This window comes from Capsicum annuum, chromosome 6 (genome assembly GCF_002878395.1).
Source record: "Capsicum annuum cultivar UCD-10X-F1 chromosome 6, UCD10Xv1.1, whole genome shotgun sequence".
Taxonomy (NCBI): Eukaryota; Viridiplantae; Streptophyta; class Magnoliopsida; order Solanales; family Solanaceae; genus Capsicum; species Capsicum annuum.
This window is the reverse complement of record NC_061116.1, coordinates 121,109,212-121,118,764: the sequence shown is the minus strand read 5'-3', so window position 1 is coordinate 121,118,764 and position 9,553 is coordinate 121,109,212. Positions and strand designations below refer to the sequence as shown.

Genomic DNA, 9,553 nt, shown 5'->3' with positions numbered 1-9,553 from the left:
CCAACAGTTCGGCAAGTAAAGCTCCCGCCAAGAGAAGAAGAATTGTCGAAACAATTTTCAGATATGAGCTTCCCAAGGTAATTGCATGTTTAGGTATGTTGAATATTAGGCCGAGATACATATTTTGACTTGTATGATACATTTAGAAATTCATTGCTTATATGATTTTTTTTGTTGCCAATTTATATGTATCTTGTGTTTTTGATATTTTATTGAATTTAATATAACAAAAGATACAAGTTCATAAGCACATAGATACATGTTACGTTGACTTGCATCTGTGAGTTATTGTTAATGCTTTGATTTTTATCTAGTGTTGTTTAAATTTTTATGAAAGTCTTATGAAAAGAGATACATGTTTTTTCTTCTAAGATACATGTTTTCTTTCTAAGATACATGTTGTGTTAATTTGTATCTGTGACTTACTGTCAATACTTTGAAATGTATGTAGTGTTGTTTAAATATTAGTGAAAGTCGTATTACACAAGATACATGTTTTTCTTCTAAGATACATATTTTTTAAGCTTAAAGATACATTTGTGTTATCTTGTATCTAATGTATGACGTTCTTAGAGTTTTTGTATATATTGTAATGTCTTAATGTAGATTTGTGCATCTCAATTAATTTTATCATTTATATTTTTTTTTCTTTACTTGATCTGCTGGTATACTGTAGAGTGGTCTGAATTTGTTTTATTCGATTACTTGTATTATTTTTTAGATAGATTAGGTTGATTGATATCTCTCTATGTTATTTTGAAATTTGGTTAATTTAGAGCAGCATGAGGTTTTTGTAAGCATGTATTGTGTTTGTGTATAGCTTAATGTGATCGTTTAAAATATTGTGGTGCCATTGGAGCTTGACTCAACTGTAGTCTCATTGATTATCAATATGTTGTTTTAGATAAGCCTGAGGTTTTCCTAAAGCATGTCTTGTCTTTGTTTATATCTTGACACGATTATTTGGAATACCGTTGTGCCATTGGAGCTTGACGTGATACTGTAGTCCCATTGATTATGAAATTTGCTATTTTAGAGCAGCATGAGCTTTTTAGATGTATTGTATTCGTGTATAGCTTGACGTGATACTGTAGTTTTAGAGCAGCCTGATTTTTTTTGCGACTTTGTGGATAGCTTGATGTGTCATCACTCATCACTCTGTTATTTTGAAATTTGATTATTTTAGATCATGTTATTCTATAATAATCAAATTTGAAAATCACAAGGAGTGATGAGATCATGTTAAGCTATACATAAAGAGAAAACAAATATTTTTAAGAGAACTCATGCTTAGGCTCAAAGATTGCAAAGCCTCCATAAAAACTCAGGCTGCTTTTAAGTAATCAAATTGAAAATTGAGCGATGGCGCCATAGTGTCCGAGAAGGTCACCTTAAGATGTGACTTCTTTATTTTAGTAAAACTATAAATTACTAGAGCTCTATATCCTTCAACCAATCACCTATAAATCATAAACTAGCACCATGATGTTGTTAATAGATGTTGAAAGAGATAGAAGTTTAGTAATTTATAGCTTGTAAAGGGATATGTACAAATTTTTCCTTGAAGAATTATAGGATGATTCATCTTGTAAGATAATTATTATTAATGTTGATCAGTGCTAGTTTAGTCTTGGAGTAGAATGGTTGTGCATGATTTAGTGCACCCTTAATTTATTTTGTATTAGATACATAATAACAAAACATGTATTTATCTATATTAATATGTATCTTGTTCATTATCTGAAGCAATTTTCTATCACTTGCATTAATAACATTAGATACAAAAAGCATTTAATTTGTATCTCTTTCAGTTTTAATCATCACAGTTGGTTGATGTGTGATATATTACATTTGATTGCAAGTTGAACAAAATATAGATGTCATCATGTACTACTTGAGGAAGAAGTACAAGAACAAGAATTTTTCAATCAAGAGATACACTACCGCAGATTGCTTTTTCAAAGTGTACTATATGCCGAGTATCTGAGCGAGGGATTAGACATTCCATCTGTGGAAATTGATGCTCAATATCATCATCTGAGATATGCTAGTCTTTTGTGCAAGTATGGATCTGAAAATGCAGAGAATGGATACTTTAGTGAGAATGACGATCCACCAAGGCCAAGGATCAAGTTCACACCAAAAGAAACAAATCATGTTTTAAGTATTTAGTAGTTGTTTATTTATTGACTAGTTGGCTATTCAAAATATTGTTGATGATATAAGCTTTGTTGATGTTTTGATGATGTTAGTAGTGTTTAGATAAACATACATTAAGTTTCTTTAATGTTTAATTACTTCTATTTGCATTAACATTCTAACGAAATGCTAAAGCATGTAAAGATATATTTAGGTTTTCGTTATATGTTTTTGGTTCACTATTTACAGACATTGTGTTTGATACATATTTTACAATATTTTACAATTTTATGTATCTAAATTAAAGAAAGATATATTACAATATATGGGTATTAATCCATGTTGTCTCTAACGTGCATAACAAATTATAACAGAACTTAATAGAACTACACTGTTAAAACTATTGACCCATTACATTTTACAGGTGATGCAAATTATTTAAACTTGTATCTATTAATTAATACGAGATACATCTTATCGTATTATATGTTCTATTATAAGGAAACATGTTTTACTATATAATCATAGTAACCAACAAATTAATACATTTTTATGTATCTATAACCCTTTTTTGTTAATAGGATTACATGTATGACTCTAACCTGCATAACAAATTAAAGCAGAACTTATATTACTATTTTTAATAATATTGATAAATTATATTTTACAATCGATACATATTTTATAAATTTGTATTTATAAATTTAAGGGAGATACATCCTATAAGAATGTATCTATTTTCTATCATTTATTATGGCAAAATTACGAATAGACTATTTAATAACATTGTCAGTTCAATATATCTTAATTTCTAATTGATGTGTCACGACAAAATACATCATTAAAAAATATATAACTAATTAACAAAGGAACAAAAACGCTATTTATTTTGATAAATGTCTTTCTTAAAATTTTATAAAAAACAAGAATATGTATTAAAAAACCCAGCAACATCTTGAGGAACTACTCAGCATTATTCATCAGTCAACCACATTATCACTCCTCCTTTGAAAAGAAGTTGCAAGTGCGCCTGTTGTGACCTTCATAACTACATCTTCCGCAACAATTATTGCTTGATGTCATAGTTTCACTTGATTTCTTGTGCCTGTTTTTCTTTGGCCTTGCAGGTGGACGTTTGTATTTAGGTGGTAACACAACTTCATCTATAACTTCTTGTGGCACAATACAATCCTTCTTCTAGGACATAGCTGAATCAATTAAAACAAAACTTTAATTTTTTTACCTTGAGTTACTGTCAAACAACAGAGTACTAGATACATATACCTCACAAACTTGTACAACATGTATCTAATGTAATACTTTTATGATTTTTTCGTATATAGATACACATTACACTAAAATATAATGAGATACATAATTAGACATCAATCTATAAACTTAAATACAAGATGAGCAAAAAGTATCTTTTAGCATAAAAATATATCTCGACCTAATTAACATAACATCATAACATTACTGTACAGGTTAATAACAACAACTGATACATAGAAAATCATAATATATTTTTTCTTGTCCGATCTCTTAGCATAGAAATTGAAGGAATGCTCAATTGCAAACCTTGTCATAACCGAAATCAAAGTACCCTTGTCCTTGTAGATTTGTCAAACCTTAACATCACTATGTTTGCAGTAAGTAATGATCTTGTTCCCCTTCCTATCTAACAAAGGCAAAGGAGAAGTAGAATTAGATTTGTAACTAATTAATTCCGCAACTCTTTCTGATGGACTATCCAAACACATTACGACACCAACATTCCCATCAAACAATATTTCACTAGCAAACTTATCTAATGTAGTGATGATGAGTGGATACGTCCCAAAATCACGCTCAGTTTTCTTAATCTCGAGATACAACTTCACACTTATTTCGTTACGAATCAACAACGGACAAGCATTTCCTTCAACAATATAATGAGCCTCAATTTTTTTCCTAATTTCGTCGATTTTCAGTTCTTCAACAATTATCGAAATTAGTTTTTCATAAGTAACATGTTCACTTATTACAATTTCATCGCTCTTAAAGCCCACATAATTGATTTCATTAACCCAACACCAAAATGGCGTAACAAAACTGAAATATTCATTTCAAATAACCAAACAAAATTAATAAATCAGAAAAAAAATGAACGTCTGAAACTTTTGAAGAAGCCATAAATTTTTTTGGGTATTTCCAAACAGATTATGAATGTTATTTTTTATTAGAATGGTGGAATAACAAAGATAATTTCCATAAATTATGGAATTTAATTTTGTTTTAACCATAATTAGTTAGATTAATGCTAATTTATCCGTTACATCCCTTAAAAAGTGTCAGTTAGTTTACTTCAAACATGTATCCCTTATATGTATCTAAGTTATTAACATGTATCATCAGTGGCCAAATATTGGGATTTTGCAAGATTTTTAAAAAAGTTGAGACTTTTAGTAATTTCTAGTAAACATGTCGTTATATATGTAATTTTTACTAATAATAATAGTAATAGAAAGTAGGCACTAAAAGACAAAATAGTAGTATCAAAACTCTTCATTTATATACTAGATAGGTATGCCCATGCTTTGCACGGCCCAACACATAATTTTATTATGAAGCTAATATAATAATTAAGTTTCATATAAAGATCAATATAAACTAACTATAGCATATCACTATCGTGGACATATCATAAGATTACAATCATGAAAATATCATATTACTGGATGCTATACGACATTCACATATCATACTAATTGTTGCTTATTTACATTGGTAACTACAATAGCAAATTGCATGTTTTTTTGTATAAAATTGAACTTTACATAATCAGATAGAACCTACGTATGTAACGAAAATAGTAGGTCGTGATATAAAAAAATTAAGTTACAATTCTAGCATTAAATAAGCTGCTTCTTCATACCGAGACTACCTTATGTGGAATAAAGATTACATACACTGTTACATTATTACCTTATGAGCAATGTCGTTATGTTCATAAACCGAGATTAAATAATTTTTAGGTTATACACACATAGTACAACAAATTTCTCAAGATGAAGCAACACAAGGTTCTTGTGATGCAAAATGGGTAAGGTACGCATCAGCCAACATTTGACCTAACTTAACTTGAGCCTCTGTGGTTAAATAAAGATTATCTTCCTTCAGCTTCAATCCCCTGGCATCAACACATACAATATTTGAAAAATCAATCGCCTTTTGAGTTTCTCAAATCTTTTCAATATACCTCTCATATCCTGGTGCAATTGCAACCTGTAGGATAAAGCATTTCAGTTAACGAACACACGAAAATGTTCAACTACTTTGGTCCATGAAATTTCTAACTACAACTGTCTAAGCCCTTGAAAAGTGTCATATGCATCAAGCAGATTTGAGCGAAAATGTTCAACTACTTTGGTCCATGAAATTCCTAACTACATTTTCCAAAGTTCACGAAAAGTGTCAACATGTATCAAGCAGGTTTGAAGTGGCCTCGCGGTTTCACGTAACACCTTTTTATGATTTTCTAGCCTAGTTAATTCTGTCTCACAACAACTGCACAGTGGAGAAGAGGAGTGTATCTTGGTATGGATCTTATTCATTGTTTTACTATCTTAACAAATTTATTGGACAAATGCATAGAGAATGTGCAGTAAGAATTCAAAAAGGCATTATTAGGCTTGAAGCAAACTACATTAGCTAACCTGAATAATTGGCAAAGATGGCAGATGTAAATCAGCACGAACGTTATGTATTAACTTCTCCATATTAGCCTTATAGGCTGAATACCAATCAAGATTTTTTCATCTGGAAAATCTATGGAGGAAACATTTTCTTCATTACAAAAACTCCCACAAAGTGGGAAAATGATTCTTGATTCAAGAAAAAGTAAACCAAGACTACAAAGAGCATCATTAGAAGTATCATCAGAGAGGTGTAATTTATAAAGAGCACCTTCTTTGCTTGTTTTTATAGACTATAAAGAAGAACCCCATGATGAAGAAAGTGATTTTTCTATGGAAAAACTGATTAGGCAAGCATCTATAACATCAATAACAACAATAACGAAGAGTAAAGTTATTCAAAAAAGTGAACAAGTTCATGATGAGGAAAGTGAGTTCTCTATGGGAAAGTTGATTAGGCAAGCATCTATAAACTAAGTAAAAGTTTTATCTCAGAAGAATACTTTACAGTTCTTGTTACCAAAAGTATCACAGGGCAATCTATAGAGGGCACCTTCATTCCCAGTTTTTGCAAAAGGGCAAGTAATTCATGATGAGAAAAATGCATTTTCTATGGGGAAGTTGACTAGGCAAGCTTATTTAAACCATGCAAAAGTCCTGCCTTCTAAACATACTTCAAAGGTACTTTCATATATCAACTCCTGTTTAAAATTGCTTACTTCTTGGACCTAATTGTTTCCTATTAGCTTTTAGACTTAAGAGATAACGGTTGAAGTGTGTGAACACCTTGTTTAAAAGTTAAACTGTTAGAGATCGTGCTTTTATTTACTTAATTATATCTTTCTCAACATCAACTGAACTTGAATTTGAATATACATGTGAAAGAAGACGCTAAGTTTCAATGAAATCCATAACCATAATAATCTAAAAAGTAAACTAAGTAGTGGTAGCAACGTTAAAAATTAAACTCATGAAGTTCACATTCTAAATCATCTTTGATTTTTGTTTCATGATATGCCATCAACCAAACCACTTTAATTTTTTGTTATGTAGCAGGATCTCAAAAGTACATTCATTAGTGCTAGGAATGTTAAAGGTTGAACTGATGACGTTCAAATTCTGATTAACAAACTACTACTAGAAAAGCAGTTTTTTTGTCATCAACTATTACCTTAAACTGCTTTTCAAAGCCACAAAAAATAAACACAAAATTAACAATATCAGAGGAAAACGAACAAATTACAGGAAAAACAATTTTGTTGTCCTCAACAATATTGCCTTAAACTGCTCGAACTAACACCTTCATCATTTCTCACAAATTCAAATTCAACAAAACCATTTAAAACCTTTTGTAAAATCTCAATTCCTTAGAGCTCACCCTCCAATCACTTCCAGAACCTTCAAAATACTTTTTATCCAAAATCACTCTGTAAAAAATACATGATTCTAAGAAAATCTTGGTTCACTTGTTCTCATATACTGACTAAGGTATAATTGATTGATTCGGAAAGCCATAAAAAATGGAAACAAAACCAACAGAGGAAAAGTAACAGGTACTGGAAAAGCAGCTTTACTGTATCAACTATTGTCTTAAACTGCTTTTCGCCAAAAAACATAAGCATAAAATTAACAAATTCAACATAGGAAAACAAACAAATTACCAGAAAGGCAGCTGTACTGTTATCAACTATCTCCCTATACTGCTCAATGAAAGCTTTCACCATTTTCAACTAATTCAAGATCAACGAAATCATTAAAAACCTTGCATAAAAGTTCAATTCTTTAAACCTCACATTCCAATCATTTCTAGAACCTTCAAAATACTTCATATTCAAAATCGCTTTACAAAAAATAAATGATTCTAGAAAAAACTCACTTCACTTATCTTCATATATATACTGACTGAAGTATAACGGACCAATCCATGAAGCCCTCACAAGGTATGTCTCTGATTTATTCATCTACTTTATCAACTTTGACTGTTCCATATGCAAAAAATACATTATTAAATACATAATTATGTTGTTTAGATCTATAATTGAAAATTGAAGTTTTCAATCGTTAGTAGTTCGAGCATTAACACTCAATTAAAATATATATATTTATAGAAAAAAAATTATAAACGGATTATGAAGATGAAGAAACTAATAAAGCGGAGAAACTTACCTGTGAGCTTACTGATGAGGATTAAACCAAGCTCTGAACACAATTGAGAAGATAGTCCTATTTATATTCAAGTAAAAATGTCTTCTAGAAATGTCCCTTTTTTTGTTGATTTTTTTTTTTTTTATCTATGGTTGAAATGAAAGACAAATGGGTGGATGTTGTGGAAGAGTAATGTGGAAATATCACTATATTCTGGAATGTTGCAGAAATAGTTGTGCAATACCCATATTACCCTTAATTATGAAATGATTAAAATACCCTGGTCGTCCCTTGCTTCACTTTTTTATAGAGTAGTAATAAGGGTAATAATATATAAGGGTAAAAAATGAATAGTAAAAAATGAATAATAATAGAAAAAAATAATAATAATAGTAATAGCAAGTAGGCATTAAAAGATAAAATAGTAGTATCAAGACTCTTCATTTATATATAAGGGTAATAATAATAATATCACTGTCATTGTCTCGATAAGACAATATTCGTAAAAGGAATAATACACATAAATAAAAATCTATCCGTTATAGTTGATCGGATCCTGAGGTTGGATCTCACCAATTATTGACTGGACAAAGAGCCCAACCTCCCCTACATCTAAACCCCTAAAAAAGAAAACAAAACCCTTCTAATCTACTATGTATGACATAATTTGGCAGAATAAGCTATCTGATATATTAATATGATTAATATAGTGGTATATTGGTGATAATATTAAATACATAGCTAGATCTCTCAACTTGGCGTCATCTTTCACTTTGCCACCTTAAGTGGACATTGGTCACTTTTGGCACCTCAAGTAGCGTACGGGTGTGCCATTTTGGCACCCTTTGCAGAGTTGGCATGGTGCGTATGTTGCACCTACATGAAGACGCGTGGAAGTATCTTTTCAGTTGATGTGGCATTCAATTTGGCCCACAAATAATATATTAATTCATCTTCATTAATTTATAACTTCTTCTTATTTTTTTTTCACTATTTTTGTCAATCTTAAACTTTTTAATGATGAAAATATTAAAAATGAGATACACATTTAGGAGTTTGCTTTCATACGAATTCGATTTGTAAATAATATTTAAATTAATTAATTTTGTTGGGCGAATAATAACTAAATTGAATCTAAAATAAAAATTTAACTAATCATATAATTTATAAAAATTCACTCATATAAATAAAATAGATTTAATTATTATTCACCATGAATTTTCTTAATACCAATCTTTTTTTCTCTTAACTAGTCATATAATTTCTTAATACCTATCTTTTTTTTCCTTTTTTCTCTATACCCGTGTGGTATACACATCAACAATAACAGAAGAAGAAGATCACATTTAGTGAATTAATTTGATCGCTCACTTTTTTTTTATGTATCTGCAACAAATTTTTCAGATTGCTTGTGAAAGTTTCAAAGCAATGTGTGTTACAAGTTACAGCAAACCAAAAACAAGAGGAACTAAAGATTATTACTTTTCTACAAATAAGCGAAATCTCATCCAAGAAAAATTATTAAAATTACATGAAAAAGATTGAAAATTTACTTAATGACAATTTAACCCTCATGCAAATTCTTATTCTTGCTG

At 29.8% G+C, this 9,553-nt stretch overlaps 1 long non-coding RNA gene across 1 annotated transcript; it reads right to left on the bottom strand.

The window, feature by feature from the left end:
- Positions 1–4,999: 4,999 nt before the first annotated feature.
- LOC107873193 lies at positions 5,000–8,262 on the bottom strand. The gene is made up of 3 exons (XR_001675166.2): positions 7,980–8,262; positions 7,690–7,792; positions 5,000–5,403 (listed from the first exon to the last, which is right to left on the bottom strand). It is a non-coding gene; the product is annotated as an uncharacterized LOC107873193 (long non-coding RNA).
- Positions 8,263–9,553: the final 1,291 nt, after the last annotated feature.